The sequence below is a fragment of the Oncorhynchus gorbuscha genome, linkage group LG02 (assembly GCF_021184085.1).
Source record: "Oncorhynchus gorbuscha isolate QuinsamMale2020 ecotype Even-year linkage group LG02, OgorEven_v1.0, whole genome shotgun sequence".
Classification (NCBI taxonomy): Eukaryota; Metazoa; Chordata; class Actinopteri; order Salmoniformes; family Salmonidae; genus Oncorhynchus; species Oncorhynchus gorbuscha.
In genome coordinates, this window is record NC_060174.1 from 11,127,161 (window position 1) to 11,147,571 (window position 20,411).

The 20,411-nt window shown below is 44.6% G+C and overlaps 1 protein-coding gene across 22 annotated transcripts in view; it reads right to left on the bottom strand.

Annotated features, from left to right (window-relative positions):
* The window catches only part of ptprsa (protein tyrosine phosphatase receptor type Sa), a 449,805-nt gene that overhangs the window by 343,913 nt on the left and 85,481 nt on the right, over positions 1 to 20,411 (bottom strand). The window contains exon 1 of one of the 22 annotated variants that reach the window (XM_046301070.1): positions 14,534 to 14,980. The exons of the other annotated variants lie outside the window; for them this stretch is intronic. The gene's annotated coding sequence lies outside the window, so the exon portion shown is untranslated. Of the gene's footprint in view, positions 1 to 14,533; positions 14,981 to 20,411 lie in introns of those variants that run through there. 22 annotated transcript variants of the gene reach the window in all.

Genomic DNA, 20,411 nt, shown 5'->3' on the forward strand with positions numbered 1-20,411 from the left:
TATGGTACAAGCTATGTACTACTCCCTTCACAGAACAGCACAAACTGGCTCTAGAAAGAGGAGTGGGAGGCCCCGGTACACAACTGAGCAAGAGGACAAGTACATTAGAGTGTCTAGTTTAAGAAACAGATGCCTCACAAGTCCTCAATTGGTAGCTTCATTAAATAGTACCCACAAAACACCAGTCTCAACGTCAACATTGAAGAGGCAACTCCGGGATGCTGGTCTTCTAGGCAGAGTTGCAAAGAACTGCCATACCCTGTGGACGGTGCTTAATTGGAGCCAATTTCCTCCTACAACAGGACAATGACCCAAAGAACAGCTCCAAACTATGCAACAACTATTTAGGGAGGAAGAAGTCAGCTGACTGGCCAGAGTGTGGCCAGCAGTCACCGGATCCCAACCCTATTGAGCTCTTGTGGGAGCAGCTTGACCGTATGGTACTTAAGAAGTGCCCATCAAGCCAATCCAACTTGTGGGAGGTGCTTCAGGAAAGTGACCCCAAACTTTTGAACGGTAGTGTACATACTATTCATGCCAGTCTCTCTTGGCTAAGAATTGAAGAGAGACTGACTGCATCACTTTTTCTTTTTTATAATAAATGATTTGTTGAAAATTCCAAATAATTTGCATAGTCAAATTACACACAGCTCTGACACACCCACTTTCCCCACCAGACATGGCACCAGGGATCTTTTCAAAGTCCTCAAATCCAGAACCAATTCAAGAAAGTGTACGATATTATATAGAGCCATTATTTCCATGGTTTAAGGAAACTGGTAAAGCAACACCTCGCCGACCAATGCCTCTCCGCTATCTTGATCTAGATATTTTGTGTATGTATTGACATGTAAGCTATGTGTGCCCTTTTTAAATTAATTTAGTTCTGTCCTTGAGTTGTTCTTGTCTATTAATGTTCTGTATTATGTAATGTTTCATTTTTTGTATGGGCCACAGGAAAAGATCAATTTAGGAAATTGTTAGGTTACACAGTCACAGCAAATCTAACTATATTTTGCGGGGTGTGTGTGCAAGTAGAGGTTTTTAGTTCAATTTAGGAAATTAGATGAATAAATACAGATGTGACAGCTACAATGACCCAATGCTACCAATTATGGATAAGTGCAAACAGTATCGAAGGTCCCTGATTCATCTGAAATATTTGTAATGAGAGCTTAAATAAAGTCAAAATAATCTCATAATCTCTTGGACTGCAGCTAAAACCAAACCTGTCCAAAACTGTTTGACCTTTTCCCTCAACTCTCAATTTGGCCAAAAATTCCAATGTCAGAGAATAGATAAATCTCTTTAATTTTCCCCCTCAACTGAATTCCAAAATGGCCGCACTACCTCAGATCTTTCCTCTGTTCTATTTAAGATTCAGATAGCATTAGTCATGAGCAAAGGTAAAGGCCAGCGATAGATCACTTTTATAGCTGTCTTCTATCTCCGCCTGCACAATACCAGGCACTCCTCTGCGGAAAATGTGTTGCCATACACAGACACGCACGCGCGCACACACACACACACACACACACACACACACACACACACACACACACACACACACACACACACACACACACACACACACACACACACACACACACACACACACACACACACACACACACACACACACACACACACACACGCACGCACATACGCGCGCACATACGCGCGCACGCACACACACACACGCGCGCAGTGTTATTGGGATGAAAGGACACACTCTCCAGATTTCATGCCAGCCTACCCATATCTATGCAAGCTCACACACATCACACCAGGGCATCTTTAAAACTAGACAAGACTAGAACCTTGGTACATCAACAGGGTAATCTCACACGACTACATGCACATCAGGAGTAAACAAGGGTATTCAAAAACAAAAGATTTTCTTAATAAATTCTTAATTCTGTTGCCACTGAAGTCATTGGGGCTTTGGAAGTTAATTACAATATATTTCATACATATGGCCTGAGAATGTGGCTTTGATGATGTCAGATCTGGTGCGGCCACAGGGCTTGTGTTCAGCTCTCTCCATTGCAGTCAAGTCACAAGAGCTAATGGGCACAAACCACAAAAGAGGCCCTACACACCAACCACCCTCAAATCCCCACTTTACTCATAAACCACAGGGGTCAAATCCACTAAACTATGACTCCACACACTGCACCTCCAGAATTCCAGCTTAGTGAAGCCAGCCCTAGACAAGCTTTTACATAGCAACTATTCACTCCTGCACACATAAGAGTACACTAAGCACACACACATCTTCAGTTATGTGTCTCGTCAAGATAATGACACACACACACACACACACACACACACACACACACACACACACACACACACACACACACACACACACACACACACACACACACACACACACACACACACACACACACACACACACACACACACACACACACACACACACACACACACACACACTTCACCTGGAGTTACAACCTTCCTTCCAACAGAGGTGTAGGATACCACTGAGTGGTTATGTGTTGCAGATTGTGGACGTTGGAGAAATATGAAATCAGAAGGTTTTGCATGAAATTCCCTCACATGTCAGTGACATCCATGAAGTGGAGAAAATAGGAGATTTGATAAATAAATACAGATGTCACAGCTACAAATGACCTATTGCTACCAATTATGGATAAGTGCAAACTGTACTGAAGGTCCCTGAATCATCTGAAATATTTGTAATGAGAGCTTAAATAGGTCAATATAATCTCAACCTCTTGGACTGCAGCTAAAACCAAACCAGTCCAAAACTGTTCGACCTTTTCCCTCAACTCTCATTTTGGCAAAAAATTCCAATGTCAGAAGATTCCTAAATTTCCTCCCTTAACTAAATTTGAAAATGGCCGCCCTACCTCACGTCTGTCGTCTTTTGTCTTTATAGAGCAACTGCTTTTAACCTTTTACTGCAGTGGGCTAAATCAGGGTCACACAAAGTGTTTCTTGGTAGTCTTAAACAAATCTACTTTGAAACAAAAGTATCCTCCTCACACACATGGTTATGGGCTTAAATAAATAAGGCATCTGTACCATGTCAGATATTGAGTTGAAATGCAATACATTTTGAGTTTGCATCCCAATATTCTACTTTATATACATCACAGAAGACTGAAATATAACAAAACTGTTTAAATATAAAAACACCGTAATTGCTGCAGTTTTCTTTTATAATGGGGTACAAAAATGCAATTTCAGAATGTGAAAGGGATATGAGCCAGAAATAGTTATTCTCGTGTCAAAATTGATTACAAACAAACATGGAGGGAGCAAACATGGAGGGAGCAAACATGGAGGGAGCAAACATGGAGGGAGCAAACATGGAGGGAGCAAACATGGAGGGAGCAAACATGGAGGGAGCATGCAGTGATTGCTCTCTATTCAATGGCATAGACAGTGAGAAAGACCTGCCCAGCAGCCCGACATTGTTTACATAAGACAACACGTCTCACATTTGTTTTTACTTGAGAAATACTGCACCAAAAATTGCACAACTAAAACATCCTTGGCAAAAACGTCAATTTTTTTTTGCAGATTTCTTGAGTTATCTTAGATTCATTCTGGGGATTTTGAGGTGTGAAATAGGCTTTCTACAGTGTCTCATGAGAGACACACATCATTAACCAAACACGGAATCAGTCAGGAAACACACCTCCAAGACTGAAATCTCTTCTTTTTTTCTTCTTCTAATGAGCAACAGAAAAACAAAGGCCAATGAGAATGTTCAGTGGCTCTTTAAGATAATGCAGGTAGCATTAGTGATGAGCAAAGGTAAAGGCCAACGATCGATCACTTTTACAGCTGTCTTCTCTCTTAGCCTGCTCAATACCAGGCTCTCCTCTGCGGCAAACGTGTTTCCATGCCATCCTCTTTGGGGTGCAGGCTCAACAAAACCCTACTGTGATTTACAATGGGGCCCACATCCACTATTAGTTGCCGGGTAGAAGTGCCTGAGGACTGATTATGACCAGCACACAGCTAGGGCTGTAGGGTAGGCAGAGACACTGGTTCTGTGTGTGTATGCTAGCTAACAACATGCTAACATGACAGATATGATTGTGCAGTTTAAGTGTAGCTAGTCAAAACATAGCTACAGGCAACTGTAGAGTTACATTATTGCGCAGCCAAGGAAAATACTTATAGAGGTTGGCAGTGGGGGGAAAACAAACACACAAACACAAGAAAAGGAACTAAAGTCTACCACTTAGACGTACACCCTCTCTACTTTACAAACTATACCCTGTAGCATGCTAGCTACAACCCACCGCACAGACAGACATACAGAGAGATTAATCATCTGTTTGGCACAGGGTCATTAGTATTCAGCCACTCCTCATCTGGCAATGCCACTCTAATATGGCCCTGGCAGGGGCTTTGCCACAGCAGTTGGCAAGTGAAGCAGCGTGCAGCCATCTTGGGTAGAGATTCAGGTTCAGGGTAGGGGTTCAGAGCACCCTGACTTGTGGAGAGTTTGGCTTTGGTTGGTGGAGCTGAAGTCAGCCAGTTGTCTATTTCTCTCTTTGCTTTTATGGAACCTATATCTCAAATTCATTAGCCCACCTTTATCTCAATGCTAATGACAGCTAGCCCTGTCTCTCCAACACCCTTCTGCTTCTCCTCCAGGCTCTCTATCTGTCATGCCACTCTCTAGCTCTCTTTCTCCATCTTTGCCCCCCCTCTCCATCCCTCTCTTCACCCCAGGACAGCTCCCATACTCCACCTGTTGCTCCCCTCAGACCTGCTTTTGTTCCCCTCCTGTTACCTCTCTTCTTCTCCACCTCCACCCCGTCGCGACTAGAGATTGGAGGCTGCATGACAACACGTCATGGGGGGATACTTGTCCCCCCAAACCCCAAGACCGATGGGAGAGGGAGCGCCAATCCATGTGCTCAGTCAAATAGGGTTCGGTAGCAACGGCTGTCCCGCCGAGATGTCCCATCGCTTTCTCTGATAGGGTTGTGTGTGTGTGCGTGTGCGTGTGCGTGTGCGTGTGCGTGTGCGTGTGCATGTAACAGCACTTCCATAACTCCTTCTTCCTGCTTCAAACACCAACTCCTCATATCAATACTCCATATTTCTTCATAGTGTACATGACAGGGCCTCTATATCTCCCCATGCAACGCTCGGTGTGAGAGCTCCCTGCTTCACCAACATACACCGCAGGCCCTAATCCACCAATGCCTGCTCCACACTGCTTTTATTTCTTGACACTATCACCTCGCATCAATCGGCAAATAGACAGTGCCAGATAACAGCGCCATTTATTTCCTTGTAAACAAACCATTCTTGTTCTCCCTTCACTGTTCCATCCCTATCAGATAAACCAGCAGTTCTTTCTCAGCACGCGGCTGCTGAATGAAAAACGGCAAGGTCAGTGTGGAACGCCGTGACGACGCTCAGGTAACGCTTCAGCAACGTCGGAAGCCTAAAGATTACAAGGATACGGCAAAGTGTCATCAGTGATTTTCTCTAATCTTGACACTGGAAAAGACCTTCCAAAACCCTTTGGAACAAAATAAGTATAAGTTTAATGTTGGAGACAATCTTCCCTATTACAAAAAAATATAACCTGCCTACAAAAATAATGAAAAAAATAATAAACTCCCAAAATGTATTTTAGCATGCATATAATAAATAAATAAATAAATAAATAAGAAGACTATATAGCTACCCTTCCCTCTGGTCAAAGCACTGTATCTCTCTGATTGGTTGTCGTTCTTCCAGAGGCTCTAATTGTTTCTAATCAGTGACACACAAGAGTTCATTTACTTATTTTCTCCCCTTCCCAATTACGTTTAGCTACCACTGCAGAGATCTGTTGGTGTTAAAACTTCAGGAGTGAGGAAAGAATGGGAGAAGAGATAAAAGAGTCTAAAGTTTGGCGTGTGTGAAGGGCTTTGGTGCATCAGGGGGACATGTTCCTTCCTCTGTCAGTCAGTCAGTCAGTCAGTCAGTCAGTCAGTCAGTCAGTCAGTCAGTCAGTCAGTCAGTCAGTCAGTCAGTCAGTCAGTCAGTCAGTCAGTCAGTCAGTCAGTCAGTCAATCAGCGTGTGTGGCAGTACTATAAAAGAGATCTTCACCTTTGCCGTCATCCCACCTGCCATGGCAAAAGTTGCGTCCAAACAGCCAAGAATTTACTATAACAAATGTTTGGGAAAAACCAAAAATGATCTTCTTCTAAAAAAAAATTAAAAATGGTGGTTCATCCTCCCAGTCTCTTACTTGTCTACTGGAATACAGCAGGGGTTTCGGGTGTTTACATAGAAATGTCTTCTTCGCCTCTGAAAGGTGTACTTGCTTCCAAGAGATAAGCTCGTGATTCACGGCAAAGACCAGGGGAAACAAAATGCATCTCAACTCGCCTCCTCTCTCTCTTTTATACACATCGTGGTGCAGAGTCATTTTGGTTTCCAGACTGGAGTATATGCTCTTTTCAAATCCAGTCACACGAAAAACTGCATCTGCATGCAAATCGAATAAAGCTTGATATTATAGCAGAAGTCTGCATGCCTTTCTCCCATTTTGACTTGTTACCACATAGAGGGCCTCCCAGACCGCTATGCTATTCGTCCTAACCAGGACGAATAGCCCCTTTATCCCCAATGCACAGAGATGAACAAACTTGGCAGAAAGGTACTTACTCCTGTTTAACCCTAGCCAGACTTGAGTGATGGATGTAGCAGCCAGGTCGGTTGTCCTCCCCCATCTCTCTTTCTCTCCCTCTCTCCCTCTCTCCCCAGCCTCCCAGAGGCCCATGTTTTCATGCTTGAACTACAAACAATTACTGACATCCATCAATTATCTGCCAACTCCCATTGGTCGTTCCACTCTTTTCTCTATGACAACACCCCCTTCACCTCCCCCTCCCCACTTTCTCCCCCAATCCCCAACCAGCTGAGAGTCCCCCCATTTCTATCCCCATTCCCTGCTTCCCCTACCAGATGTCCGTCGGTTTGGGTGAGTCTGACAACAAAAGAAGGGCTTCTGAATGCTCCCGGGCCTAGCCATCTTGTCCTGAGCTTTCTGTTCAGACACAAAAGCCAGAGGATTAACAGCTTTTAGCACATGAAAACCACTATCTCCCTCTTTTGCTCTTTTTCTCCCCCTTTCTCTGCATTTCTCTCCCCTACAGGCCTTTTCAGCCCCCCCCCCCCCGCTTAAACGTCCCCCCACCCGGGAATGAGCAGGCGTTCTTACTACCTAACCAACTACCTAACCATCTACTACAGTTATCTTCTTATGTGTATGTATAGCAGTGGCCCCACTCCCAAGCCTGAAGCCCTATTGGCATCACTCTCTTCGGGAGAATGACGCAGAATGGGGCTCCCCAGGGCATGTACACACATCAACATTACCACTTTCTATAGCACTGAAATGTTAAAGCTGAGGGGGGAAAAAATCCTTATTTATAAGGTCACATTTTGGCCTTCTAGTGAACCTCATGCATTGCTAATGGAAATGTGAAACAAAAGGTCTAATTCAAGTGAGACGTTGTGCCGTAGCCCTTTTCTGCAGTCAAATGAACTAGTGGCCTTCATGGGTGGAATGTTATTCATCTTTTTTTCATCATTTCCAAATGAATTAACATTGTGTTTCTTTGTCAAACAGTTTTGTTATATTTCAGTCTTCTGTGATGTATATAAAATGTAATATTGGGATGCAAACTCAAAAAGATATCTGACATGGTACAGGTGTCTCCTTTTTTTTTAAAGCACATAACCATGTGTGTGAGGTATATACTTTTGTGAGCTCCATGTGCACTTTCTGTAGAGATAAACCAGATCAAGCCTGAACTGTGCAATGTAGTAGGGAGTTGTAGTTTCCAACAGGCCAATATTCTACACAGTTTAGCGCATAAAACGTGGGAATTAACTACAATGACCATAATCCATTGCTCGCCCGCTTAAACTTATCCGGTCTGTACGGCACAAGACATGGAGACAAGAGAGAACTGGTGATTGACAGGGATAGAAAGCAGTTGCTTTCGCGAGCCTGAAAATACATGATCTAAGTGATTGATAGTTGGTATTCAGGAGCCATAAAAGCATGCCTTATTTACTACTAAAACAGTGATTTTGATAGAAGGCAGCAGTTCTTGAGAGATGAGATGATGACTTGGAATAAAATAATAAAGTCATCAAATAAAACAAGATGTAATATACACAATATCTGAAATATTTTGATTAAAGTAAAGTCATGTGAACAATGATGGTTAATAAGTGAAAATGGGCCGTCGCTAGTCATGGGACTTGTATTGTTTTATTCTTTGTTGTTAGCATTCAACCCACATGATGCATAGTGCATTTAATGTTTTTTGTTTAAATAATTGTAACCGAAAACCGCGATTATTTGTTTAATAATCAAACTGAAACCGAAGTGACATCAAAAAACGCAAATGGTTCAGCACTACTAACAGTATATGTATGTTTCCTGTTAGTGACTGAGGAGAAAGAACTCTCTTAGCAGAATTGATTTTGAAAACCAGAAAACAAAGGTGTACCTGTGTATACACTGTATATCTTCTCTTGTTCTTAAACGTGTCCTTTGCTGTTTCAGAAAATCATCTCCATTTCCCTAAAATTCCTTTTCCATCAACATGTTGGGGCGATCAACAGCATTGATTGAGAATGAACTGTAAGACCTCCTCCACTACAGCACTCCACCAGGACACAACTCAAACTGACTTCACAAATCCCCCCCTGCCAATGGCTCAATGTGACACATCAGCCTTCCGGTCTGGACCCTAACTGGAGAATAAATGGGCCAATCCCAACCTGCCATAATGACCCATTGGGGTGTATGAATAGGGTGTCGGCGGCTCTCCACAACTAGGGGTCATAACTCTGGTTGAAGTTCCTTGAGAGAACCTGTTTTTTGAGGATGCCCCAAGGGGGAGGCGCCATCAATCTGGGGACGGCAGCTGGTAATCACACTGAACAAGCTAGAGAGCAGTCCAGTGGTGGAATCAGAGGGGACATGAGAGAGAGAAAGACAAACAGCCTGGTTAATTCCAGACAGGGTGTTAATTACAACCTCTCCATGAAACACCAGTTCACATTAACTCCATAACCATAAAGACGGAGGATTGAGATGGAGGGGAAGAGCCGGAATAGCTGTCAAACGAAGGGGGTTCCTTACCACAAAGTGAATTAAGCATTACTGTACACTCTTAGAAAAAAGGGTTCCAAAGTGTTCTTCGACTGTCCCCGAACCCTTTTTGGTTCCAGATAGAACAGAGGGTTCCATGTAGAACCCTCTGCTTAAATTGTTTTACATGGAACTCAGAAGGGTTCTACCTGGAACCCAAAAAGGTTTATTCAAAGGTTTCTCCTATCGGGACAGCCGAAGAAACCTTTTAGGTTCTAGATAGCAAATGTGTTCTAAGTGTATCAACACATCAACATCAAAAGAACAGGAGCAAATCATTGGTGTAACCCCAGTATCTGGGGACAAGGGATGCCAAGGCCCTGAGGTGTGTGTCCATAAAGTCACTGTAGAGCTATCAGATAGACAATCAACGTTCACTGGGGACAGGGACCCCACATTCTCAAATTTAATTTTTGTCCCCCCCAGTTTTATCATTGGAATGTGATACAAAACCAGGCAACGGTGTGCTTTAGGACCATGCAGACGCCTCCAAGCAGTCAGGTAGGCTGTTTGGAGTGTTTATCCGACTGGATAAAAAAAATATATATAGAGTACATGTCCCACCCCACTTCTAAAACCAAAGTTGTGCCTATGGTGTAAACCCGGTATCTGGGGGCAAGGGATGCCAAGACCCTGGTAGTGTGTCCACAAAGTCCTTTTAGAGCCATCAGATAGACAAGAGGAAGTTGTGGGGTACAAAGCAGGGACAGAGCTTTAGCTTTATCTGTCTGTTGGCAGGTTTAGGAAAAGCAGACAGAGATAGAAAGGAGACTCCCGGCCTAGCTCAGGCGTGCAGCCAACTGTGAGATGGACTTTAACCTTGAGTGAGATGGATCAATCATGTTGAGTTCCATTACTGCCTGTCTTATCTGGTCCCGTGTTCCGACCCCTGGTCCCGGGCTCTGACCCAACGGCACCCCTAAATCTGGTCCCGGGCTCCGACCCAACGGCACCCCTAAATCTGGTCCCGGGCTCCGACCCCGCGGAACCCCTAAATCTGGTCCCGGGCTCCGACCCAACGGCACCCCTAAATCTGGTCCCGGGCTCTGACCCAACGGCACCCCTAAATCTGGTCCCGGGCTCCGACCCAAAGGCACCCCTAAATCTGTTCCCGGGCTCCGACCCAACGGCACCCCTAAATCTGGTCCCGGGCTCCGACCCAACGGCACCCCTAAATCTGGTCCCGGGCTCCGACCCCGCGGAACCCCTAAATTTGGTCCCGGGCTCCGACCCAACGGCACCCCTAAATCTGGTCCCGGGCTCCGACCCCGCGGAACCCCTAAATCTGGTCCCGGGCTCCGACCCAACGGCACCCCTAAATCTAGTCCCGGGCTCCGACCCAACGGCACCCCTAAATCTGGTCCCGGGCTCCGACCCAAAGGCAACCCCAAATCTGGTCCCGGGCTCCGACCCAACGGCACCCATAAATCTGGTCCCGGGCTCCGACCCAACGGCACCCCTAAAGCGAGCGCTGCTTGTTCTGGGCCATCCTTTGTGCTCAGGGGGAACCCATGTGTAAATATAATTTTAGGGAATCTCAGAGGCTGTTTTTCACTTCTGACAGAGGGCTGTTGCCACGGCCAATCTACTGATTCGGACTCGGAGTCAGGGGAACACGTCTGAGCGAATCGGTCAATAATTCCACAGCTCTAATCTCTTATCCCCTGTGGCCACAGCACAGGAGAGGAAAGGTGGAAAGATATAAGCAGTAAGTAGTGTATGGAATATTGTCTGTTTTTCTACCCTCTTTTTGGGCAGTTTGAATAGAGGCTACTGTCTATGATCCAAGATCCTGACGATGGGTTGAGTCACAAACCACTCATACCACTCATGTACAGCAAGTAGATGAAAGTCACGATCAACACTTTCCATTAACAACCACTTAAAAGGTCTCCTCCCTCAACGACGATACGAGCCACTGCTGCATCTCTCTATCCATCTCTCTCCTTCTCCCTAATAACATGATGGAGTCCTCTGGTCTCTAATAACATGATGGAGTCCACTGGTTCATCTCTCTATCCCTCTCTCTCCTTCTCCCTAATAACACGATGGAGTCCTCTGGTCTCTAATAACATGATGGAGTCCACTGGTTCATCTCTCTATCCCTCTCTCTCCTTCTCCCTAATAACACGATGGAGTCCTCTGGTCTCTAATAACATGATGGAGTCCACTGGTTCATCTCTCTATCCCTCTCTCTCCTTCTCCCTAATAACATGATGGAGTCCTCTGGTCTCTAATAACATGATGGAGTCCTCTGGTCCCTAATAACATGATGGAGTCCACTGGTCTCTAATAACATGATGGAGTCCACTGGTCTCTAATAACATGATGGAGTCCTCTGGTCCCAAATAACACGATGGAGTCCTCTGGTCCCTAATAACACGATGGAGTCCTCTGGTCCCTAATAACACGATGGAGTCCTCTGGTCCCTAATAACACGATGGAGTCCTCTGGTCCCTAATAACACGATGGAGTCCTCTGGTCTCTAATAACACGATGGAGTCCTCTGGTCCCTAATAACACGATGGAGTCCTCTGGTCTCTAATAACACGATGGAGTCCTCTGGTCCCTAATAACACGATGGAGTCCTCTGGTCTCTAATAACACGATGGAGTCCACTGGTCTCTAATAACACGATGGAGTCCTCTGGTCTCTAATAACACGATGGAGTCCTCTGGTCCCTAATAACATGATGGAGTCCTCTGGTCTCTAATAACACGATAGGAGTCCTCTGGTCCCTAATAACATGATGGAGTCCTCTGGTCCCTAATAACATGATGGAGTCCTCTGGTCTCTAATAACATGATGGAGTCCACTCGTCTCTAATAACACGATGGAGTCCTCTGGTCTCTAATAACACGATGGAGTCCTCTGGTCTCTAATAACACGATGGAGTCCTCTGGTCCCTAATAACACGATGGAGTCCTCTGGTCCCTAATAACACGATGGAGTCCTCTGGTCCCTAATAACAAGATGGAGTCCTCTGGTCCCTAATAACACGATGGAGTCCTCTGGTCCCTAATAACACGATGGAGTCCTCTGGTGCAGCTGCTATTAATGCTCCATGTTACCATGGCGTCTGAAGTCGATGAGCAGCGTGGCTAATTGGAAAACCCTTGATGTCACCTAAATTGATCTAATTTGGTTTCAAATGCAATCAACATGGCACTACGTGGTAAGAAGCACCCAATAGAAAAACACTTAGGCCAAGCACTGCATTAAATGGTCTATAAAATTATTTTCTTTTAAAATTGTTTGACGAAGTGGAGCGACATGAAAGTCCTGCAATCTAGGGTAATAAGACCCATTGCCTCGTGTGAGCCTCTAAATCAGGCCTCAATGTGAGAGGCAGAAAGTTGAAAATCTTCAAAGTTAAATGTTTAGTGAAATTACTATTTACTCTGACAGCGGGCCTGAAGACTAGAGTCTGGAATCACCTCCTTTGATCCTTTGCATACATTTATAAAAAGCGCCATATGGATAAGTGAGGTGGAAAGAGGAAAACAATTATTAGAACGTAATAATTGCGAGGAAATTAATTTCAAAACCCTCGGGGGGACACCTACAAATACATTTGTACAAAAATCATATACGGGGGAATAATTCAATTAACTTTTTCACTTCCAAGTGAGAAAAAAAACCAACCCTCCCCAAGGCTTTGGTGGAATCAAAAGGTTTTCAGATTAAATGTTTACATCAATTACAAAATTCTATTCATTTCAACTCCTTATGGGCTTGTCAGTCAAATGCATTGATTTGTTTATCAAAGCCTGTGACATCCTCTGGTCTCAGCTAACTGCCTCTGCCTGCCTGGCAGCGTTCCTCTTCCGTGTGTTTTCCTCTGCTTCCCTTTCTAGCATCTGACGAAGATCAGTGGTGATAAATAGTTCAATTAAAGTGACATTAAGGATGCTGGACACAGTTGATATGTGCCTCTTTACATGTGAGGTGTTGTCCAATTACTCTGAAGGACGCCACGTTTCTCTTTTCTGACAATCGACATGTGGATCTCATCATTACAAATTTGTTTATTTTATTCTAGCCAACACCAAGATGTAATGTTTAACTACACGAATGATAGCATAACAAAACTCACAATATAAATTGCCTGGGAGAAAACAATAATGGCCAATTGCATGTTTTTTTAGTTGACATAGACATCAATATATGTATTTTGTGAACCCGCTATCGTTGCATTAGACTAGAACAGGGGTGGGCAACTCCAGTCCTCGAGGGCCTGATAGGTGTCACACTTCTTCCCTATCCCTACCAAACACAGCTGATTAATCAAATTGCATTCTAAACTGAAGATCATGATGAGGTGATTATTGGAGTCAGGTGTGTTAGCTGGGGCAGAACTGTGACACCAATCAGGCCCTTGAGGACTGGTATTGCCCACCCCTGGACTAGAGGATGGTGGTTATATTTAAATAAAGGTGCTTAGATGCAAAAAAGTCCAATTGTGATTCAAATTTCGATTAATCCTACATAAAACAGGATCATTCAGCACTGCCAGTGGGCACCTTAACCGTGTAATAAACAACCTAGCACAGTATGCATCAGCTGAAGTTCACTGCCTCTTCACCAGTTTATTGAACTGATGTCATAGAATGATATAATGACAGCTCAACAGCTCAGCTTCAATCTTTGTCTGAACTATACTCTAATTTGGGACAGGCCTACATACTGTATGCCCAATGACAATTATAACAATCACCCCCAAACCACGCGTCAATAGTAGCTCCTACAATCTAGCTCATCTCAAAAGAAACACATCGTTAACATAATAACAGACATAACAACAGTCTTGCCAGATTGGTCGTCCTTGGAGCACAAGACACCAATTGCGCCTCGTCGTATTGAAATGGTTGTTTGCAATACAAACACACCTTAAAATAGAATGCATTTAACTAGCCTACACAGACAGACTAAAGCTATAAACCAAAAATAGTCATCATCAAATATTTTATTGTATCAATTATCTCGATACATTTAAAAGGCTTGGCTATATACTGAAACATTGTAGCTTTATTCGTATCCAATGTGTTGCTGACTGTGAGAATGAGTAAAATAAAATAAAACACGAATTACTTTTCTAATTATGGTTGAAATGTTTTGCTGTAATTATTCAGTTGTAATACAACTTCTCCATACCGCATGAATTAAGTCTGTTAAATAGTATTCGTTTTGTGAAGTTGAACAAAGCCATCTGCGGGATACAAGTAACATTACGTTGTAGCCTACGTGGGAAAATGTTTACAGCCTATGAATAGTAACTTTGTATCAAACAACTACATGTTCGTTTATATTTATGTAAAAACGTTAGAAAGAAAATAGTAAACACTTACTTGAGTGGCGTGAGATGTAAAAAAAAAATAATAATTATACTGCCCCCCCTCCGAGTTTGTTTATGGGGGGCATATGGGGGACAATTTACAATTCAATTTCTCCTCCAAAAAGGCTTATTTTTCATCCATGAAATAAAAACAAACTGAAGAATAATCAAAAATGTCAGTTGTGTAAAAAACGTAGTCGCTTTTATACGGGGCAAACCACCGCTATAAATCACGCCCTTCGCAAGTCTGTATTCTGTTTTCACATCATTCCCTTTGTTGATCGCCACAATGGAACTAAAACCCGAGCCGTGCGATCATTTAAAAATGCGTATTTGTTTGTTGCTGTGTTTTATCTCCACGTCGCAGGTATGGATTATTTTCTTCCTAAATCCACCTCATTCGACTGGGGTTGGGGAGATGGGTGTCGAGTGCCCCCCTAGTCGAGTTACCTCCTAAAAAAAACTGTACTGCCTCTCTGCGCTGACGTTACCTACCGCTCGTAGACGGAACAGATGAGGATTTGGGGTCGAACGTTATTGGAAACGTTCACAGTCGACCCCATGTAGAAACCCTGGGTCAGGAGAGGGTGGGGGCTGAAGGGTAGCGGTCGATGTAACGTAGAAATAGTGATCATTAATTAACCAATGTTCTTAACCTTACTCTGAAACGTATAGAATAGACGCAGTACAGTAGTTGCAATCTGATTTAAGAATTCATAGCGTTATTAGAGGTGCAAACCTCATTAATCAGTCCCTAGGCTATTTCAAAACCACATTTTTTTTAAAGTGTTGTCTCTGTCAATAAATGACAGCTTTTTAAACACTCTATAAAGGGAGAGTTTGGCTGAAATACATTAGTGATGTAATAATGTTGTTTTCAAATCAGCTGTTACTGATCCCCTGCCTGAACTCCAGTTAGCATGCATGAATGACTGGTTCATCCTCTACAAATACAAGTTAGCCTCCATCGTTTGGCCTTAGGCTCTATCCTAATCTATTATAATTGATAATGAACAACTTCAAATCTAATTATGTGAACACTTGTGTTTATTAGTCTTTAGGCTGTTGCCAACCTAAATTGATTGGCCCAGAAAACAGAATAAGGGTAGACCTGCCATGCAAGTTTGGGAGGGTCAACACTAAAAAGGACAGTCCTCCAATTTGAGTCTGTACTGTATTTGTGTAGTGAACATTTCAAGGGGCCAGATAAAAAAAATGCTCACATTTGAGTAATTTAGCAAACACTCTAATCCAGAGCGATTTACAGGAGCCTTGCTCAAGTGCAGATCAACAGATAGTTGGCTCAGATATTCAAACCAGCAAACTTTCGGTCACTGGCTCAATGCTCTTAACTGCTAGGCTACCTGCCACCCATAATGGATTGGGACCCATCTCTAGTGTACACTCTGTGACAAAGTACCAGTGTGATTCTCCCCCTCCCCCCCTCCCTTCAGTACTCTGTGTTTTAAACATGGTGTGATATGTAACACCATAAAAGGTCAAATGGGGGCTAATCAATATGAGCACTTAATAAATCATTTGGTGTGATTTGATGGTGTTTTTTCCCCTTCCCCATATCTTTATTCACCGTTGCCTAATTTAATCAAGCCGATAAATCTTGGAGAGCTGCACACCGCTTTTCCCCTGGTGGCGTGGAGGCTTAACATAGTACATTTCACTGGGGCTAGGGACATGTGGGTTAGTGCATGGAAGGAGAGAGGAACACTCACTTCTTGACATGGGCAATCCATGACACAGCTTTGAGTCGACTACACTGGGTGCTCTTATACTCTCTCTCTCTCTCTCTCTCTCTCTCTCTCTCTCTCTCTCTCTCTCTCTCTCTCTCTCCGACTCTCTCTCTCTCTCTCTCTCTCTCTCTCTCTCTCTCTCTCTCTCTCTCTCTCTCTCTCTCTCTCTCTCTCTCTCTCTCTCTCTCTCCGACTCTCTCTCTATCTCCTGTTTGCTGACGACACAATGTGGTAAGCCTGATCACCGACAACGAGGAGACGGCCTACAGGGAGGAATGGAGGGGCGATCACGCCCCCATCCACATCGACAGGGCTTTAATGGAGTGCTTCGAGAGCTTCAAGTTCCTCAATGTCCACATCACTAAGGACATGGTCCTCTCACACCAGCACAGTCATGAAGAAGGTTGAAAAGATTTGGCATGACTCCTCAGATGCTTAAATTGTTCTACAGTATTGGAACTGCACCGCCCTCAATCGCAAGGTGCTACCGAGGGGGTGTGTTAAGAACAAATTCTTATTTACAATGACAGCCTACTCCAGATGACGCAAGGCCAATTGTGCACCACCGTATGGGACTCCCAATCACAGCCAGATGTGATACAGCTTGGATTCAAACCATGGACTGTTTACTCACACCTCTTCCACTGAGAATCAGTGCCTTAGACCGCTGCGTCACTTGGGAGCCCGGGAGCCTACATCACTGGGGCCGAGCTCCCTGCCATCCAGGACCTCTATACCAGGCGGTGTCAAGGGAAGGCCTGGAAAATTTTAAAAGACTCCAACCACCCAAGCCAACCCATCACTCCCCAGAGGGTGACAGACAGCCCCACCACCTCTGATAGTAACACCCCATCACTCCCCAGAGGGTGACAGACAGCCCCACGACCTCTGATAGCAATGCCCCATCAATTAAAAACAAACAGACATGACAGCCGGCCCTTGAGAGGTAGCAGCAGCTCTGGCAGCATGAGTTACTTTTGAGTTCATGTACGGCACTATTTACTCCACCTGTGATGGAGTGTTTGTCAGGCAACTCAGGGAGAAAACGAAGGCCCCATGTATAAAACTTTTTTTTTTCTCCACCAGCCGGATGTCCCCTAGGGGCTCCCCTTCCTCGACACTTACCTCTCAAATATATTCTCATCTTTTTGACAAAAACCCGCACGGCTTTCATCTTGGCAAATAGATGCACAGAGAGTTGAGAACTGTCTGGCTCTCTACTATACAATAGCTTTGTTCCTCAGGAGGCGTACAGGGGCCACTGCTGCTAGCTTGATAGTTTTCTCACACACACATGCATACACACACACACACGCATACACACACACACCCATAAACACACAGGCCCCCATTTGATTGAGAGAGAAAGCAAGAGAAAGAGAGAGAGAGAGAGAGAGAGAGAGAGAGAGAGAGAGAGAGAGAGACATAGAGACAGAGACATAGAGAGAGAGAGACATAGAGACATAGAGAGAGAGAGACATAGAGATAGAGAGACATAGAGATATAGAGAGAGAGAGACATAGAGAGAGAGAGAGACATAGAGAGAGAGAGAGAGAGACATAGAGACATATAGACATAGAGAGACATAGAAAGAGAGAGAGACAGAGAGAGATAGACATAGAGAGAGACATAGAGATAGAGAGACATCGAGACATAGAGAGTGAGAGACATAGAGAGAGAGAGACATAGAGACATAAAGAGAGACATAGAGAGAAAGACATAGAGACATAGAGAGAGAGACAGAGACATAGAGAGCGAGAGACATAGAGAGAGAGTGACAGAGACATAGAGAGAGAGAGACATAGAGAGAGACATAGAGATAGAGAGACATAGAAACATAGAGAGAGAGAGACATAGAGAGAGAGAGAGAGAGAGAGAGACATAGAGAGAGAGTGAGACATAGAGGCATAGAGAGAGACATAGAGAGAGAGAGAGAGAGAGAGAGAGAGAGAGAGAGAGAGGCCGAGTCAGAAACAGAAAGAGGGGAAGACAGACTGACAGCTATTAGAGCTGCTATTGCTTCTCTTATCTCCACGGCGATAGAGATCTACAAAAGCCTCGGCTATAGAGATTATGAATTCATTACGTTGATACACAAGCAGCGGAATGGGTGGGGGTGGGGGGGGATCATTTGTGCCAGCTTTGCTATTAATATTACCAGTGGGTCTGTGACAGGGCACTATATGATTGGGTGATAGTCAAGATCAATTCTCGAGATCAGACTCCTTTGTGTTAGTGTGGGAGGAGACCATTGTATTGTTAGTGTAGGAGGAGACCACTCGTATTGTTAGTGTGGGAGGAGACCGCTCGTATTGTTAGTGTGGGAGGAGACCCTCGTATTGTTAGTGTGGGAGGAGACCATCGTATTGTTAGTGTAGGAGGAGACCACTCGTATTGTTAGTGTGGGAGGAGACCGCTCGTATTGTTAGTGTGGGAGGAGACCCTCGTATTGTTAGTGTGGGAGGAGACCGCTCGTATTGTTAGTGTGGGAGGAGACCGCTCGTATTGTTAGTGTGGGAGGAGACCCTCGTATTGTTAATGTGGGAGGAGACCGCTCGTATTGTTAGTGTGGGAGGAGACCCCTCGTATTGTTAGTGTGGGAGGAGACCCTCGTATTGTTAATGTGGGAGGAGACCGCTCGTATTGTTAGTGTGGGAGGAGACCCCTCGTATTGTTAGTGTGGGAGGAGACCCCTCGTATTGTTAGTGTGGGAGGAGACCCCTCGTATTGTTAGTGTGGGAGGAGACCCTCTTATTGTTAGTGTGAGAGGAGAATCCTAGTATTGTTAGTGTGGGAGGAGACCCTCTTATTGTTAGTGTGGGAGGAGACCCTCTTATTGCTAGTGTGGGAGGAGACCATCATATTGTTAGTGTGGGAGGAGACCCTCGTATTGTTAGTGTGGGAGGAGATCCCTCATATTGTTAGTGTGGGAGGAGACCATCGTATTGTTATTGTGGGAGGAGACCCTCTTATTGTTAGTGTGGGAGGAGACCATCGTATTGTTAGTGTGGGAGGAGACCCTCTTATTGTTAGTATGGGAGAAGAACCCTCATATTGTTAGTGTGGGAGGAGACCCTCTTATTGTTAGTGTGGGAGAAGAACCCTCGTATTGTTAGTGTGGGAGGAGCCCCTATTATTGTTAGTATGGGAGAAGAACCCTCGTATTGTTAGTGTGGGAGGAGACCCTCGTATTGTTAGTGTGGGAGGAGACCCTCTTATTGTTAGTGTGGGAGGAGATCCCTCGTATTGTTAGTGTGGGAGGAGACCCTCTTATTGTTAGTGAGGGAGGAGATCCCTCGTATTGTTAGTGTGGGAGGAGACCCTCTTATTGTTAGTGTGGGAGGAGACCCTCGTATTGTTAGTGTGGGAGGATACCCTCTTATTGTTGGGAGGAGACCCCTTGTATTATTAGTGTGGGAGGAGACCCTCGTATTGTTAGTGTGGAAGGAGATCCTCTTATTGTTAGTGTGAGAGGAGACTCCTAGTATTGTTAGTGTAGGAGGAGATCCTCTTATTGTTGGTGTGGGAGGAGACCCTCTTATTGTTAGTGTGGGTGGAGACCATCGTATTGTTAGTGTGGGAGGAGACCCTCGTATTGTTAGTGTGGGAGGAGACCTCTCGTATTGTTAGTGTGGGAGGAGACCCTCGTATTGTTATTGTGGGAGGAGACCCTCTTATTGTTAGTGTGGGAGGAGACCCTCTTATTGTTAGTATGGGAGAAGAACCCTCTTATTTTTAGTGTGGGAGGATTGCCCTCGTATTGATAGTGTGGGAGGAGACCCTCTTATTGTTAGTGTGGGAGGAGACCCTCGTATTGTTAGTGCGGGAGGAGACCCTCGTATTGTTAGTGTGGGAGGAGAACCCTCGTATTGTTAGTGTGAGAGGAGACCCTCTTATTGTTAGTGTGGGAGAAGATCCCTCGTATTGTTAGTATGGGAGAAGAACCCTCGTATTGTTAGTGTGGGAGGAGACCCTCTTATTGTTCGTGTGGGAGGAGACCCTCTTATTGTTAGTGTGGGAGGAGACCCTCGTATTTTTAGTGTGGGAGGAGACCCTCTTATTGTTAGTGTGGGAGGATTGCCCTCGTATTGTTAGTGTGGGAGGAGACCCTCTTATTGTTAGTATGGGAGGAGACCCTCGTAT